At 44.1% G+C, this 19,363-nt stretch overlaps 1 protein-coding gene across 1 annotated transcript in view; it reads right to left on the reverse strand.

Annotated features, from left to right (window-relative positions):
• The window catches only part of LOC117220794 (uncharacterized), a 100,838-nt gene that overhangs the window by 34,137 nt on the left and 47,338 nt on the right, over positions 1-19,363 (reverse strand). The gene's annotated exons all lie outside the window — the stretch shown is intronic.

The raw sequence follows: 19,363 nt of genomic DNA on the forward strand, positions 1-19,363 counted from the left end.
AAATGAAAATATTATTCCATAGAAAAATAAGCAAAATAAAACAATAAAGAACGACAGGATGATAAAAATTACAGTTCTCAGACAATTCCACGTGCAAGCCGCTGGCATACATATACATACATACTTGGATATCCGTCGACTTATATTTCGTAGCTCGCATCCAACGTGGCCATCTTCCGACGATATTTCTCGGGCTTGAACGTATCCGAAGACACTCGAGATTTTCCTCCCAATTACTCCCCGGCTTTTATTTTCCTCCCGTTCAGGCTCGAGTGGAGCACTTCGAACTCTTTCCTCGAGAGTTTGTATCATATTACAGCCGGCTCTGAGAGCGTTCCGAGAGGGAACCGATATGGAAGGGGTGGAAAGTGTATCTCGCGCTCGAATTCACGAAAGGGAGAGTGGGAGCCTAGATCTCCGTTTCCATCTCCGTGGGAGGAACGATGGTCGGACCGTTGACGACCTGGGTCGGACAATTCCGTTGACGAATTATGTACGGCCACGAAGGAAGAGAGCAATATCCCCGAAAGTGGTCGTAGAACGTCCCCGCGATAGCACGTTCCGGGCGACTCGCGTTCCCACGTCTCGAAAAAGAAAAGGTTCCGTTCTCCCCCGCCGAATTCATTCCCCGAGTAAATACATCGTCGAATCGATGCGCGCGGCGTCGCCCTAAAAACTTGCACCGCTCGAACAGGCAACAGCGCGGGTCTTTCGTTGCAACTATCACGCGCGGCGTCGTAAAATTGCAAGGTAAGGAGGTTTTGCTCCGGGTTAAATTTTCCTCGCGAGAGGAGCACCGCGAAACGTAAACTCACGAGCAAATTTAGGCGAGCCGACCCACTTTCGCCGGGCATAAAAACCTCGTCGCCGTTGAAGTTACCGAGTAAATTTCATTTTTCTGATCCCGATGAAACACGCCGCTTCGCCGCCCCCCCTCCCCCTCCACCCCCTCCTCCGACCCCGAAGAAGTTACGAAGATGGATTACTGTCGGAGATAACGGAGTCTACGCCGGCCGTGGAAAAACGCTGTCGCAGGCGCTACAGAAATTGAATGGAAACAGCAACGTGATAGCGTGTAATCCACCGTTTCCATGGAAATCCTCTTAAAGGCGTTGTGTAATGAGAGAACCGGTCGGACAGGTGAGCACCACGACGACGTGTTTATTTATTATCCTCGGGTGTTGGAAGAATTAAGAGGCTAGTGGAATGAAGAATCAATGTTTTATTCCTGTAAGACGAATGGATGCGTTTCTCTCAATTAATGCGTCGGCTACTGGATGTCCATTAAACCACAATTATATGCATATCTTTCCTCCAATGGCTAAAAGTTGATGTCAGAAAGGCAGAGAATTATTTTACCTTGACAGAAGTGAGTAACGTGAGTAGATACGTGTTTAGTAAATTTTATTTGTTTTTCATGATGTATTTAATCGTAGAGAATCGTTCTGCTGCTTTTTGGCTTCTATTTCGGTTGAGGATAGGCTTGGATTTTCATGCATAATTCGATAGAACTTAATAAAATACGAATATCGCCTTTTGTATCGCTCGAAAAGAGTCATTTTCAAGCGTTTCGCAGCGTTTTTATCGCTTTGTAACTACATTTTGCGTTCTCTGCTCGATCGTAACGATTTTGTTCGCAGATTCGTGTTTATTTAGACTTAATAACAACGGAAACACGCGTTTATCAACGATCCCAAGACGCAAGTTCGATCACTTTTCACGAATTTAGGACCAACTTGGCCTGCGGATAAAACTGCCGCGTCGTCTAGCAATGCACCTTTGATTCTTAAATATTACCTACGAAGCGTTAACTATAGTTTCGTAATACCTGGCCGCAATTTACTCTAACTTGTTCCAACACGCTTCCACCCCCCGTCAGCCGCAGTCTGCTTAATCCCGTCGTGGAGAAAAAAAAAAGGAAGAAGAATTAATCGGCATAGCGGATCGTAAAGGGGCGATTGGCAGAGATTGGTCCGTTGAGTCGGTAGACCACGAGGCCGTTCCAAGTCCCGATTATTTTCATTCGGCCGAGTAGCATGCAGCTTTACGATGGCCGGCCCTAAGTTTCGCCGCGGGTCTCGTTGATGCTTGTCGTCGAGACCGGTCGGCGCGGGGTTGGAGGGATCGAATAATCCTGAAATTTGTGGTGGGCGTGCGGGCGCGATGACTCCTGTCGGAGGCCACCCAATCCCGATATGAGGGCTGGCATCCCGTAAAACGAGATGAGCAGAACAAAGCGGGGTTGGTGTCCTCCGACTTGTCGTTGACGGCCATGCAATATTCGAAGAACGCAGCCTTCAAAAGAGGCCCGGTCGACGGTGGAACGACGATACGGGGTGGCCAGGAAATTGCATATTCCGTCTGATGCAACACCCACGTACAACGCCTCCGTTTTGTCGTTCCTCATCCCCTAATCTCCACGGATTTCATCAACCAACCCCCGGGAACGCTACTCGGCTGAACGGCGAACCTAAGCGACCGAACTGCGCCGTTCGCTTATTCCGCGGATAAAGTTTCCGAATCGAAACGAAAATATGATCGTGTGCTCGATACGTTTGAACAGATACAAATAGGGGGCGATTTCGTCGAGCTCTTTGATCGATAAAACGTAGCGCGGGTTTTAGCAACGAAATTTATTGTAACCAAGAACTTTATCGCACGCGCAGAAGGTACAAGGACAAACGGCGTCATAAAAATCAATTGTAATTAGACTCTGTGGATTTTTGTGCGAAATAATAGTCTACGTTAATTGCAAGATACAGGAACATCGAAGGCAGTTCATTCTTATCTGAATTCTCTTTAATTAAGTCACAGCGATAAAATAATGTTTTCGCATTGTCTGAATGGTTTTATTTTCTTTTTACTTATTTTTGTCATAAACGCATAAAATCCGCAATTCAATTTTAAGAAACAGACAGGGATAGTCTGATCGGTGCCTTAATATTTCCAATAGGTTTCCTGCGAATTGAAACCTTTGCGAACGATTCTTCTATTATACTATCCATATTAGTATAACAGACTACATCGTATTTGCGATGACTGAGACGAAATATTTACTATGTCAATTTTACTTGCTCTATTTCAAAATCGAGACAATTTTATATACAATCGGTAATTTTATATACAGGGTGTCCCGAAAATGTCTCGCAATCCAGAAATGGGAGGTTCTTAAGGTCATTTGTGAAGCAACTTTTTCCTTTGCGAAAATTTTCTCCAAGGCTTCGTTTACGAGTTATTAACGAAAAACACTGACCAATAAGAGGCGAGCTCGGCTGGCGCGCGGCGGCCCAGCCAACGAGTGCACGGAGCCCAGTTCCCCTCATTGGCTCGGCCATCTCGCGCCAAATGATCTCGCCTCTGATTGGTCACTGTCTTTCGTTAATAACTCGTAAACAAAGCCGCGGATTGCATTTTCGCTAAGGAAAAAGTTGCTTCAAATGATCTCAGGAATCCCCTACTTTCGAATTGCGAGACATTTTTGGGGCACCCTGTATATAATAGTGTTTGATGTGGTATTAATCTTTCGAATAATTCTCTAAGAAGGGATACGAACGCGGAAGTACGGTTCTCCGTAAAGTCCACCGGATTTTTTAAAGTGAATCGATTTTTCGAACAGTGTCCATGGTGTGTATGTGTACGGGTTCCCACGCTGCGAAACAGCGACGCTGGTAGTACAGAGCCGACCGAGTATGGAAAATACCAGTGACAGGAAATCAAACTGATTTCGCATGCGCGAAAATGTTTGTTCCCGTTCTACCGGCGAGCGGTTCGCCTCCGTGGATAATATTTGCAAGTACAACAAGAACGAGGTTGCCGTTATTAATCAAACAATCGCGCGGATGAAGGATCGCGGAGAATATCTGCGGTAAGAGTCGCGCGGTGCATGTAACACACTGTTCTCCGCTGTCCCGCCTAAATATTTCATCACATCTACGCGCTACCGTAACGCCTGCACGATTTTAACAGCGACGCGACGATGGGAATGGAGTTTTTTTTAGACAACATTACCGAGATTCTCTATTTGTAAACGTATAAATAAACATACCCAGAATGCATATCAGCGAATGCATATCCAGATAGCATAAAGACGTCTTCATATTGTCTAGTGTAGTACATTCGGGATGTCTTAACCCTTTATGCTCGAAGCCAAATTAACGCAAAATTTAAAATAGTTCTTCTGACCCACGGTATTTCCGTTTTATGTAAGCTAATGCATTATATATTATGCAAAATTTATATATCTATATAAATTTTGCGTTAATTTGGCTTCGAGCGTATATATATAATAAATTGAGTTTTGTGACTCATGCAACAATTATGCCTTTAACAGTTCTTTAAATATAAACAAATTTGATGAATCAAATTATTTTGAAATGTGACATAACAATTTTTAATGGCGCCTTAGAATCGCTACTCGAGTGCAAAGCGTTAACTTTTGGAATTTTTGGAACCTTTAGAAATTTTGTAAATTTTGGAATTTCTGGAACTACTGGACCTTCTGGAGCTTCTGGAACTTTCAGAACATGTAAATGATCTTTACATCGTACTTGGAAATATGAAATCGTTTTGGAGGGTTTGCAAGCATGAATAGCTGGGAAATTGAATACAGTAGTAAAATTGCTGAAAATGAGTGATGCGACTAGATCGAAAAAAAGGGTAAACCAGTGAACTACGAGGTGGAGTCGTTATCGTTAATTTTGCGAGTATTTGCATATTCAAGATCAACGCGCCGACTATTTTCCATGAAAAGACCCCGATGCGTAATGGCGGCAGAGCGCCGCGATGCTTTCAGATACAATGAAATCCGCGTCCTGGGCGGCGCGGGGGTGAAAATCGAGACAAAGGGACGCGTGCCGGCGCGAGGATAGCGTTTTACGCGACGTAATAAATTAAAAAGAATGTAAAACAGACCCGCGGGATTATTATTCCCCGCCGTGTCCAAGATTTATACGATGTTCCGTTTTTCATTTCCAGCTTCTTGCAGCAGCGCAGCGCGTCGACCGCGCCGTAATTGCTGGCCCGCGAACAATTTTTATCACGGCGATCGCGAAAATCATTAATAAAAACGTCTACCATCGGTCGGATCCGCTGATGAATTCGCCAGGAATGCTCGCGCCAACATCGTTCGTTCATGGCAATTTACGGGAACCACGTATCTTCGTTTACTCGCATTCTACTGTGGAAAACTTGTTTTCTGTGGCCAAAATGATTTTAGCATTATTTCGAAGTTTAACCACTTGGCCTACGATTTCCTACATTTCTATGCTAATTACAACTTTTTTGTTGTGAATACGTTCTTACGGAAGTAGGAAAATTTATGTTTATCGCTTGTTTTCAATCGTGAAGTAGTTTTGTACATGAATCAAATAATTTTTAGGAGCTAATCAAATAATGAAAATATACTTATTAATATATATAATATAATATAATATAATATAATATAATATAATATAATATAATATAATATAATATAATATAATATAATATAATATAATATAATATAATATAATATAATATAATATAATATAATATAATATAATATAATATAATATAATATAATATAATATAATATAATATAATATAATATAATATAATATAATATAATATAATATAATATAATATAATATAATATAATATAATATAATATAATAATATAATATAATATAATATATAATAATAATATAATATTTATATAATAATAAAATAATAATATTATATAATATAAACTATTAATTAATATCTGATAGTATAATACATGCTCTCTGAGATTTTAAAATAAATTGATTTCACTTTGAATTTCTGAATTTTGTTTTCAGCGCGGTGTTCCCGCGTACGTAATTATCCAAAGTGGCCAATATCTTAAATTTTGAATCGTGGTCATCGACCGATGTATATACAAATTTTATGAAAATACGAAACACGAAGAACTGAATTTTGCTCGTGACAAATCGGTTACCAGCCCACTGTGCGTTCCTTCGAACTTGCGGCGCAATCGGCGCAGCACGATTTGGCCCGAAAGCAATTTCCCTGGCACTGTTAGCGTTTTAGCGATGAAAAGCGCGACGTTTAAACTTTAAATTACTTTCCTGTCATATTTTCAAGAGCAATGAGCAGTTGGAACGTCACTGACCACGGGGAACAGAAATCCACGCGCCGCGTTAAGTCGTTTTTTTGCACGTTTCATTCTTTTGCTCGACTGTGAGCGTTTTCCTCTAATCGTACTCATGTGTCGAGCGGTATCTGGAATTTGATTTTGATGCGATTAATTAAAACATTTTGTATCGGATAAATGGATTTTTGTTCCGTACAAAGGGAATTTGCATTGATTTTTCTTATGGAACAACTGGACAAAGCTGGACAATTATGATCGAGACAGTTAAATAACTAGGCGTTTTGCCTGTAATTAATGGACTACGGATTTTATGCATTTATCGCTAAAAATGGATGGATACGATTTGAAACAGTAGGAAGATTAATAGTGTTTGAGGGTACACAGGTCTTATTGAAATTGTTGAAGAAAGAACGAAAATGTGTGCTTTTTCTGTTTCCCAAAATCGATAAACGCAACTTTTGTTGCGATTAAACCTTTCCAGACGAATGCCGACATAGCGCCGACATCAGGAATATACATCTTAGTCCAGAAATTGCACAGAGCGAATTTGATTATGTCTCCAACATCCTTGATAAAAAGTTTAGTTCTCCAGGGAAAATATTCTTAGTACTTCAAAAAATCTTCGGCCGCAAACGATTAAATGACATTCACATTCACCGATGGCTATATAAATGCCGTGTTCTCATTTTTATTGAAAACTTCCAGAAAATTGAAAGTTATTTTTAAGGTCTTATTTGCATTTCCGGACTTGCGAAAGTACTTCAAGTTCTCCAAGCGCAGTTAAAGTTTCGTCGCTCGGTCGACCAAGTTCTCGAGGTCGAAACATTTCGAATATCTCTGGCAACTTTCCCGTTGCATGCCGGCAGACAAATATTTTCGAGAATCGTAAGAAAGAAAGAAAAAAAAGAAAGGAGAGGTCGCAACGAAATTATTAACCGGCGAAATCGAACACCGCTGTTCCGCGCGAAAATTGCTTGTCGCAATCACAACATTTAATTTGACTGCGCAAGCACGCCGTTGCGCTCCAATTATCTGGATTTTTGCCGGTCGCCTCTGGTCCTGGTCTTTAGGTTTCCGTTTGTAACTAATTGGATCGCGCCGAAACAATCGCGGCCGCGTTTTCGTTCCCGCTTCTCGCACGCTGGAACGGCCGCTACCCGTGAAAGCGCAACACCGAGCGTTGTCGCGAGAATTAGCTGACGCAGCTGCGCTTCACAGCGCGGCAAATAATTTAAGAGCGCGGAAAGATGAATATTAATTCGCAGCTGCGAGCGGAACGGCATTTTTGCGGAATTCTCGGGCGTCGGGACGTGTAAATCCTCGAAGAGCTTGTATCCGTGTCGCGTAGCGTGCGCCGCTCGTGCTCAACTTCCGGAAATTATTAATTCGCCGGCTTAGCGGTCAAGGGTCGCCGTTTTCAGCGGCGCTCGCTGATTTTTCTCGAACTTCCGACATTTCGCCGGGACACGCGATCCGCAGAGCCAGAGAGTCACAGCCTTTGTGCTCGGCGAAATAAAAATTTTTCTGGGTGTCCGCGCGAGATTCTCTCCGGGCCCGGGATTTTCGCAGGTGCAAAGCTGACCTTTCGCTTTTGACATTCCACCGCGAAATATTGCGCGACCTTTTCACCGATGGAAATTTACGTTGCCGGAAAGGTTTTCGCGACGCGAGTACCACCTCGAGAGCTCGCCCCGTTCTCTCCATTCCCGGCGTCCGCTTTTCGAAACCCGGAGAAATATGCAAAGAATCGAGGGGAAAAGTGTTAGAGTAATTAATTTCATCGAGCACTTTATTACGATATTTGCGGCTCCGTGTTTCCGGCTCGTAATGTATTACCGATATTTCGCTCGCAATCGGTAAAAATTGCGATAAATAATAACGTGCGCGCAGCGTCGGCCAATCTGCTCATAAATAATACGTTATTTTATGAAAATTAGAAACAGAAAAATTTTCTTCGTCGACTAAAACATTCCTCGCAATGATAAGAAATAAATATCGCGAACGCATAAATATCTACTAGAATAAACGCCTTTCAGATTCTTATATACTAATAGTGCATACAAAATTTCAGTGTACAAAGGAACCTATATATTAACAAAAATTGACTCGATTTTTATTCCAGAATTTAACAGAAGAAATTTTCTCCCGGGTGCAAGAAAATGTTCCCTCGTCTTGATTTTTATTAAATAATCTACGCAAATGAGAATATGACAAACCTGACGGACCTAAAGATATCTTATTATTTGAATTGTTAGTTTGTTATTAATACGTGTATGATTGGATGGTACAGTGAATTATGAAGAGGATCGCACGGTTCTGAAAGCGTCGACCGTCCCGTAGAATCCGCTGAATCGTGGATCGTTCTGCATGAACGAGAGTGTCGCGAGCGAAGATCGACGACTCTGATTAATAGTTTTTGTTTGTAAGATAGACACGAAGTAGCTCGTGTGGAATTGCACGTTTAACCTGCTCGTAATTGCCGACGATATTGCGAACACGGACTTTTCGTAGATTTATCGACGTGAGTTAAGCGAGTAATAGGGCGATGTCGTGTACCTTTATGGAAATTCGTTACATCGATTACAGCCGGATGGCTTAGGCCTCTGTCGCGACCTGACATTTCATGGTGCATCGGCATCGGGAACGATAACCCGACCCAACGTCACCGGAAAATCTACCGTCCGGAAAAACTGAAGCCGGAATAATTTCGCCGACCATCGAAAACCAACGAAATGAAATACAACGCGGCTGGCCGCCATGTTGGTTAGCAGTAATCAAGACTAAGCTCTTCATTTACATCATAATTGGAATATTCGTGCCGCTGGACAATATCCATATTATACTACTGCGTTATACCGGCAGCGTTTAATCAAACTCGCATCTTCCGCCGGTCCACGGAAATCGAAACTGCATCAGCGATATTTTTTTTCTTCGACAGGATTTATAACGCGTGTGTTTAAGTTCCATTTGTAATAAGATTTCTTTGGAAGTATTTATCGACTCTTTGTCCTTCTATTTCATTCTGGTGAGATCAAGGATTAAATAAATAACGATGTCTATGGATCCTTTAGGATCAACCCTTTACCCTTTTCAAGAGGATCAAACCTTCCGACCGGACTCAATTTTATATCGTATTTATGATACCCTGTTTAGTATGATTAATCTTCGACAACCTTCTTCAGTGATTCCACAAATCCAATTTGTTAGACTTTATGATGATGGAATGTTTTCCCTGTACAATTTTATATCACATTTATGGCAGTCTTCATCTGTTTCACATAAAAGACAAAGCAAGCGAACTACGTATAACGCTTTACGTTTGCATACAATTGTCAGCTGTTACAAATTCTAGAGTGTTGATGAGTGGCTACAATTCTGAATGACAGAAGAAAATGTTTACTCTCTGAAATGGATCACCGTGAATCGCAAAAAAAGAACAATTCTCCAGGAATTTCGTTCTATACCTTGCTGAAAAAAGAAAAAAAGCTGCAATCTCCACGCTATCATTCGTCCAATAATCGCATTAAACGAACATCTAGTAGCCGTTTAGTATGAAATTACCGATTCGTCACGTTCGACGGATTCTTTATGTGTTGCAAGCCATTTTTCCAGGAATTTCGTTTTATATCTTGCTGAGAGAAGAAACACGTGTAATCTCAACAGTATCATTCGTCCAATAATCGCATTAAACGAACATCTAGTAGCCGTTTAGTATGAATTTGCCGATTCGTCACGTTCGACGGATTCTTTATAGCAAGCCACGTCCTGTACGAGTGAAAATTCTGTCGTTCCGGTGCAAGCAATTTCGCGAGGAACGATCGGCGAACAGTCCCGTGATCAATTCCTTGCGGAAAACGCTGGTGGAAGAAGCCGCGTCTGGCGTTGTCGTAGCGGAACCGTTCCGGGGACAGCTTTAATTCCACCGGCGAGTTTGCAAACTCGTCGAATAGGTTTAAAGGCTAGTTCGAGTCGCGTCGGTGGTCGATCGTGCATCCCATTTGCGATCGGCGCCGCGGATAGGGGGCAAAGGGGTGACTCTCGGGCGAAATAGAAGATCGCAGCGTTCGGGCGTAACTGGATCACCGCGTACCCCATTTTCGTCGAGCTGCGCCCTAACCGCGGCTTAACCCGATTTATGCGCCGCAGCTTCCGCGTTCGTGCGCTATTAGCATAGAGCTACGGCCGGGAATACGTAAAGTCCCCGACGCAGAAGTCGATGAATTTAGGTATGAAATTGCATTTTAAACCGCCCCCGACGCGAATGTCCCCGATTCTATTATCATCGATTCCAGGCCGGGACGCGGGCGCTGATCGCCGAACCGAGCCGAGCGTAGCCGAGCCGAACGAAAACTGCCGGCGACGATCGCGGCGGCACGCTGTGTCATTTTCCGTTTCGCGTGCGGCAAATTGCCGGGGACTACGATCGCGAGCCATTTTCTCCCCATTTTTCCTGCTGGAGAAAGAAGCGCGGTGATCGCCGAGCGTTCTGAGATCTCCGTTCTTGCTTTCTGGTATTTCGACGCAGCTACTCGTTATAGTCAGCGTGGCCGTCGTTTCTCGTTCCGTCGATGACGACCGTTTTAATCCATGCGTCAATGACCCCGCACCATTTCGAACATTCTGTTCTAAATATTTTTCGTTCCCCGGTAAAATGTTACAATATCGAACACTAGATCGTCGTTATTTGACGCATTTCCTATCGATATCTGTTTCGAGTCTACAATTTCGATACGAGAAAACCACCGAAATTGAACGTTTTGTCCGACTGGCAAGGTTTAGTGTTAATGAAATAACAAATGCTTTTATCCTTTTAGCAAATATAATATATGACTGTTACACGAGATTGGAAAATTACAGAAGCATTCGCACGACGAATTCGGTGTTAACATGTGAACATTAGAAACCAACAGCCGCAACGTACGCGTTCCGTAATCGTGCGAAAGTTGTTTGTCGCGAGTTTGCATAGACGTTAAGTTCAGAAAATGAGGATGTTGCGGCAAATACATTATGCATGCGGAGACGATGCGAACTAATAGGGGAGGGCCGCTTAATTTCTTAAGCGGTCTCGTTAAATTGCCTGACCCATATTACATTTAACACGTCCTCTGCCTGTTACACGGATCGCGACGTAGTTAAACGACAACTTGGCGCATCGCGGTTAGTATAGTTGAGAATAACAAATGCTGCGCGTATTATTGGCCCGGCGGCCATTTTCGCCACCGGCGCAACGACATTTCGCGCGGTCTTTACGCGAACGAAGTATTTTATTGGCCACAAAAAGCCCGTTATACCGTTGTAAGCTTAAGCTTACGCGATGACATTACGTCGCGCGTCACTTATGGACCGGGCGCCGTTTTCTTCTATGAAATATGCACCGGCGCTTGCATAAGTTTTCGGCGATCGCGCTACTCGCCGTTACGTCCCGGCGCTTGCACGCCGGAAGAAGAATTTTAATCAGAATTAATACATTTTTTGTCCGCTTTCTAGCCCGACGCCGCTGTACTTTTTGTGAACGCTACCGCGGAAGAGAAAAAGGTGAATATAATGAGATGCAAAGGGTAGTTTCCGAGTGCTCTTGAACCGCCGAGCACTTTTATTCTATACACTCTATTCAGTATTTCATTCTGTACGTTCGCTCGAAATTCAATGTTCCTCATCCTTGAACTTTCTCGTTACGTTCGACGTGGAGGAGCCCGGATCACCGTGTAACGACGGGGAACACTATCAAACGCGGTGGAGTCAACACAGCAAGCCGAGACATCGAATGCTCGATATCACTTGGCGAGATCGTTCCAAAAGTCTTGCCGGGCCCGGTATAGAACAATTTCTCATTAAAAGTTTGCATGGCGGCCGGGACAGCCGCCATTGTCACTTTTTCGCAGTTTCCTTTTGAAAAAAATAATAGACGACGATGCTCTCGCGGCACGACGCGACGAGCCCTAACGAGTTCTTAATTTCAGATACCTTTTGTGTCCTCCGACCGGCGAACAATAAAGCCGCCCTCAATTATCGTAATTAAAATATTCATTACGCCGTTTCCCGTTGCAGATTTCCTCGAGGAACCCCGCGGTAACCCCGCCAATCGTCGCGGCTCTTTAAAAATTATTGCGCGCTAATGAATTCGAGAGATTAACACCGAATCTTCTCGAGCAATGTTCGAACGCGACGATCAACCATACGGATGCGCGAAAATGTATCGTGAACGCGGAACACGCGTCTACAATCGGGGGCAACCCGTATGTAATGCTTCCTCGTCGCTCTTTTTTTCTGTGCGGGATTAGCTCCGAAATGCGCGCACAATATCTTTAAAAGCTTTGCTCTTTGTACCGTCACGCTCGCAATTTTTTCAAAAAGGCTGCGGCATCATTTGCGGAGTAACCCCCGGGGCAAATATTTTCTTCCGCGGACTAACGCTGACAAGAGTATTCCGGGCAAAAATGGTTTTAGGTATCATCGTTCATCTCCTCGTCCAACTAAATCGATTAAGATAACTCTTTCGACCGCCGCGTGCTGCTTAGAAATAGCGGTGTGCAAGACTCTCAGGTAGTGCTTCACTTATTAGATCAACGGATGGGTTATTTATTTATTTATTTATTTATTTAATGTCGCATCTGCTTAATAGCAATTAGCGATCACTTGTGCGATAGCGTTTGTAGGTTGCATGTACAAATGCAATATTAAAACAATTATACATAAAACTAAAGTTTTATGTATAATTGTTTTAATATTTTAAAATAAAAGTTTCGCATTACATTTTTACATTATTTTCTTAATCTAGCTTTCTTTTTTTTCGCTAAACAATTTGGTTTCTTCTAGGTATGACATAACTTTTGCTGTTCGTTTGCAGTTGCCCAAACATTCTTTGATGGTATTGGACATTTTTACCTTTTTTCTGATATTGTTATACACTGGACATTCGATTAGGGCGTGCTTATCTGTAAGCTGAGTGTTACAGTTGTCACAGATTGGATTGTCTGTTTTAAAGAGTATGTACTGATGTGTTATTCTAGAGTGCCAATTTTTTAGTCGAGATAGTACAATTTGCTTCCTTTTTGTTAAATATACATACTGCGGGATTGGCAGAGAATACATATACTTTCTCTGAGTTCAACGGATGGTGTTTCGTATATAATTGTGCATTTCGAAAAATTTATAAGCGAAGTCTCTTTTTGCTTAACAATATTAACTGTGCACGGTGTGAAAAAAAATACCGAGACAATCTGACAGAAAGCATTTTACAATATTGCGCACGGAAAGGGGGCGGATTTCTACGCGGTGGAACGAGCGGGGATTAAAATGCGACGGAATAAAATTTTGTTGTTTAAAACTGTGCGACAATCCATTCGATTTCCGGCCGCAAACGGCTCGGTTCCCGCTAAAAGAACGACGTCGGTCCACGGAATTTACGATCGCGCGGGTCGCAGCGAAACTGCAGGCAACTCTCGGCGAGATACAAATAAAATACAGATTAAATCCAATTTGCGATCCCTTGACCGGCCGGAGGTCACCAATTCACCCTGAATAATCGAACGGCCGCGGTTCCTCCCGGGCAATTCGTAAAATCATCCGGCCGCGGCGGCAAAAAAGCACAGAAAGATCGCGGTGGGCGCGGGTCGCGTCGCCGCGCGTCGGCCGGGCGAGTAGGACGGAGCGTACGGAACAAGCCGAACGGCGAAGCTGAAAATTTAATTATCCAATTCGGCTGCAATCCGTGGCTGCAATAATTTTCTATCCGCTCCCGGCTTGTCCACCCTTCGATCGCGCTTTCTCTCATCCCTTTCGCGGAACGGGCTCCTTTCCGCACGCCGCCATGCACCCTCTCGGCCCCCCGGCCCTCCCGAGCCCCCTGCACCTCGCCTAGGCGCTCGCAAATTGGATTGGACGAGGACGCATTTCACTTCTGGACCGATTCGTTCTCGTCTCTCCCCTGTCGCCCATCTTTCCCCCTCGGCCCATCGCCGAAGGGGTGATTTGTCCGGGAACCCTCCTTGCCTCGCTGCCCGCCTCGCTCTCGCTCGCCCGATCTAGCCAGTTAGCTATGCTAATGGTAATTATCTTCGTTAGCGTCCTGTTAATTAACCGCCGCAAAACCTCGATCACTCGCCTGGCCTATCGTTGTTGCGGATCTGACGCCGCGCCGCTGCGCTACCCCTAACCAATCGTCCGCCCTTTGGGGTAGCTACGCTCTGATCACCGCTTCAACGTCTACCTCGCATCCCGTTCGCGGGATCTTGAGCATTTTCGTGGCAGTTTTTGGATCTTGATCCTCTAAGGGCGGAATGCGCTTAAATTATGTCATCGCCGAGAACGGAACACTTTCTCGCGCTGTGCAAGTACAGTAATTTCTCCCTAATTCGCGCTCAGATCCCGCGCAAAAATGCACGCTATAATATAGAAACGAGACGTAAGGCTCGAATAATTGTCTTCTTCTTCCAAATTGTCCATTTTTGTGCGCAATCTGAGCGCGAATTAGGGAGAAATTACCGTATTCCGTTGCGAAGACAAAGTTGTAAAGACACGAAGAGAAATTGAGAATATTTTTATATTGTCTACAATTTATTGAAATTATCAAAAGAGGAGAGACATTTTTACCGGACTCGCGTTTCTTACGATTAACTTAGACAATTTTTAATTTACATAAAAATCCGCAGTCTTGTATTCACTGAGCTGCGGATTTTTGCATGCATCGGTGAAATTTTGCATATAGAAATTTGCATCAAAAACCATTAAAGTAACAAATATAAGGGTCGTCCATTTCGAAACACTGTTGCCAACATTCTCTCAGTGGATCGTACAACTTCGTCGTATGTCTACGTCATTATTTAAATAACGAGGTGATTCGTAATTTGTAGAGGACTTTGTTATACGAAATTCACGTCAGAATCTCCTTCTGCGTCTACTGCTGGCTAGATTAAAGGACCGTTGCACCATCTTCGAGACACTCGAAGAACGTTATGCAACGACTCCTCCCTCCGATTTTGATGAAACCTTGCGGGTTTGTGGAACAGCCAAAACTAGTGTATAAGCACCTACTTTGTTTTTATCGGCAGGGAGACTCAAGTCTCCCTCCACCCTCCGAGAATTGGCAAGCCCGATGCTATTAGGGATAAAAATATGGTTCGAATGCCAAACGTTGTTTGGTTTCCAGTACGTAACGTGGCGAAGATAATTTCCTAGAATGTGCTGGAGACGTTCGATGTCCCTGTAAACGTGCCTCTTTACAATATTCCCATTTTAATCGTCTCGTGGAACAAAACTGAACAAGTTTCTTCAAAGCCCTGGATTATCTATATAGTTGGCACTGCGCCATTTCAAGTTCAACAAAACGATCTTAAAGAAATCGTACACCAAGATTCGTGGTCCCATTGTAAAGAGAAATCTTCGATCTTCGATTCCACGCTGCGCTCAATCTCCAAAAAAATTTCCCAAAAGGTTCTACAAACGTTTGAATTTCTATATCTAAGGAACGCATCTTCGGTCGTCCACCAATCGCCTCGTAAAAAGCATCCTAGAAGAAAATGAATGATGTCCAGCGAAAATAAAGACGTCAGGCTACGAAATGATTTGTGATTTATGCTCGTGCCGTTTCTTTTTACGGAGTTGTACCAATGAACATGTCGAGACCCTCCATGAATAAATCACGGCATTGAGAGCACGAGACGACAGGACGCTGCTTCCGCCGACAGTTTCCCACTCCTCCGGTTAAAGACGATTGGTCGGGGACCGCTGGGCTGTCAGGTTAACATCGTCGAAAGCGAGCAAAGCGGGACTTACGACCGCGCCAAATTCGGCGGACGAATTTGCAATGTTCGCGACGGAACATGCGGACGATCGTTCGAAGATCAGGAATTTAGTGGCCCGCCGCTTTCCCGAGCGTTTGAGCTCGGACGAGGCGGTCGGCGGTAAGTCGACAGCGATTCCCTGGCTGTCCATTGTGCAAACTTGTTCGTGAAGAGGTCGTGACAGGTACCGTTATCGCGGCAACGGGACGCAACGCGACCCAACGGAGAGTGAAATCGTCAAGCTGTTGGCCGCGCGGAACGTCGGCGTCGCGTCGCGTCGCATCGCGTCGTCCCGAAACTTGCCTCGGCTCGCGTGGAATTCCACGGCGCGCGGGGCTAATCGTTAATTCAGCTGCGAGCTAATTAGTCGCCGTGCCGCGGAGCCGTGACAACAGGCAACGACAACGACAACGACAACGGCAACGGCAACGGGGACGGGACCACGGTCGACGTCGCCGATCCGTCCGCGTTCACGCACCCAGCGTGCACACACGCCGATTAATTTAGTGCCGGCCATTATCGCAGTTGCACATTCGCCGGCGTTGCAACGCGCCGCCTAGTCAACGCGGAAGATGAACGGTGCAGCTAGCGCCGTTATTACGCCACATCCATTCCGCTCGTATTTCCGCTTGGACGAGCCCGCGCTTCCAGACGATCCTTCTATCGAGACACGTCCGCCGGATCGCTCGCCTCGATCATCCTTGCCTTCGATCACTCATACGCTGCGCTGCTGCGAAATCCTATACGCGCTGTGCATCGGACTATGCGTTATCGGACGGTGCATCGCATCATCTTTATGATAATTTCTTCCTGCAACCATTCGACGATGCACCATCTCTGCAACAATTAGGACCTTTCGCACGGGTTTGACAACTGTTTAGCTCTCGTTGTTAGTTGTATAATTGTTAAAATGGTCCATAGTTCGAGGATCAACACCGTGGAAATTAGCACAAAAATAGATAATGAATGAATCTTAGAAATGGCTCGTTACGAATTGAAGATTAACCTTTTGAGTCCCAAGCAGCGCGATCGCGCTGTTCAGATTTTGTGTCGCGTCAAACTTTAGCGATGCGCGTATATCGCATAGCCGCTTTTCTTTTCCTTTTTTTGCTTTTTGTTTCGTTTGTCAATTTCAATGAGCGCTATCGCACCGATTCTTTCTCTTCGCAATCAATTAAGACAAGCGCTATCACGCTGTTCGGCACTTTTCGACCGTGTTTTCTGAATAACCTTTGGGACTCAAACGATCAAATGCACGAGTCATGAAGCGAAATTAGCGCAAACATTTGCGCACGCGTTTCCTCACTTCCTTTTTCGATTTCTCGATGAAAATTTGTTAAAACCTGCTCGGCCTTTGAAGGACGTAATCGTTAGCTGGAACTCATTTTTTCAAAATATCCAAGCATTGTCAATACACATCGCGCGGCTGGTTCGTTCCAACGATGCTTGTGAACGGCGGCGGTGGCGGATTTTGTTTTCGCTGGAGTTTATTTTGTCCGCGCGGGAAAGCCTGCAAATTGGAACGGCGCGGACAATAAAATATTTTCACTTCGCGGATAACGCGGCCAATAGGGAATCACAAATTGAAATTTCAATTACTGGAATCGGATTTCGTTGACGATGCTCATTTATCAACCGACCGTTCATTATAGATTTCCGATAATTTGCCGCAGCGAAAAATCGCATTTTTGTGCGTTTGCGTACGCCCGTCCCGTATTGTTTCGCGCGCATGAATTTTCAACAAACACCGTGAACTTGATACTGAAAATTCTGGCATTAGGCTGGCGAACGTTGCGTATTGATCGACGGGAGGACGCCAAATTGAACGCGATACGTTTGGGAAAATTCTTATTATCGCGAATTTTTTTGCTGCGTCCATCTTCGCGAATTTCGGTTTCATCTGTGGTTGATGAAATTTCATCGCACAGTTGTTCAAAGAAGGAATTCTTCAATTTTGGTAATTTTAATAATGTCCTCAATCTCTTTGAAATAACCTTGACAATTTTGTATCTCATCTGTTCACTTTTGCGAAAAATGCGTCAAATCTTTAGTCTAAAAAACGGTGAAAAATATATTACATTGAGAGCACGAAAGGCAGAAAGAATGAATCAGGCTTAATTCCTTCCATTATAACGAGTGAAACTCGTAATGAAGGTCTCATGCATAATTCATCAAATATAAATGTTATTAATTTCATTTTAATGGGAAGTTTCCTCTGTTAGCAAAATCTTTGAACAAAAACAAATGGAGACATATGTACAAGAAACAAATATTATCTCGTTCAATCAGAGAAGAAAGATAAAAAGAAATCGTAGGAGTGCATGAATCGCAAGAGTTCTACATTCGTCAAGAACTGTCAAAAAGAATCTACGAATTAGAATTGTCCAAAAGAATCTACGAATTAGAAGAATTCTAGCAGAGTCTACGAATTAGAAGAATTCTAGCAGAGTCTACGAATTAGAAAATAAATTTCGTCCCGCAGAAATAATTTTCGATACCGCAAGCAAATTCCAGCGGTTTCAGAGGATCGCTCTCGGCGCAGCCAAGTCCGGCCGCGCAAATACAACAAACCATTTATCGCCGTCGCTTACGTTATTATCTCCGGCAGGTATAATCGCGTCGTTATCAGACGCAGCCCCGTCTGACAAAGTCAGCGCGGCCGGTGGAAACGTTTTAAAGGGAAATTAACCCGGGGGGCTAAACGACTAACAAAGAAATTAATGCGCGTATCCCATTCGGCCGGCGGTAGGTGGGGTGCCCGGTGTTCGGGAGGGGTTGAAAACCGGGGGTAGCATCGGCTAACCCAATTAACCCCGGGCTAATTTGCCCTACGTGTTCTAGGCGGCGCTGTTTTGTGCGAGACACGGTCATCTTGATTATCCCGGAGCGTCTTTTTTCCGAGTGAGAGAGAGAGAGAGAGAGAGAGAGAGAGAGAGAGAGAAAGAAAGAAAGAAAGAGAGAGAGAGAACGAGAGAAAGAGAGAGAGATAAAGAAAGAAAGAGTGAGAAAACGAGAGAGATAGAGATAGATAGATAGATAGAGAGAGAGAGAGAAAGAAAGAAAGAAAGAGTGAGAGAACGAAAGAGATAGAGATAGATAGATAGATAGATAGAGAGAGAGAGAGAGAGAGAGAGAGAGAGAGAGAGAGAGAGATAGAGAGAGAAAGTCGGCGTCGGAGAAGGAAGTGCCGGAAAAGTCTGGGCGAAGTAAAAGGAAAACGGAGGTAGACACGTGTAGAGGGAAACGGGCGAGGGAGGAGCGGGAAAAAATAAAAGAGGAATTAAAAAGTGTCAGAGCCAGGGTTTCGCAATTTGCGCGGCTTATCTCGCGTCGCAGAAGCGCAGCCACCGGTGTCGGCCGATTCGGGTTATCGGGTGACATCGTTTGCTCGCCAGATTTATTTCGTGCCGCGCGAGATTACTTTACCGGGTCCCCACTCCGCCGCGTGCCTTCTATTTAATTTTGTTTT

The sequence above is a fragment of the Megalopta genalis genome, chromosome 1, assembly GCF_051020955.1.
Source record: "Megalopta genalis isolate 19385.01 chromosome 1, iyMegGena1_principal, whole genome shotgun sequence".
In the NCBI taxonomy this organism is placed as follows: domain Eukaryota; kingdom Metazoa; phylum Arthropoda; class Insecta; order Hymenoptera; family Halictidae; genus Megalopta; species Megalopta genalis.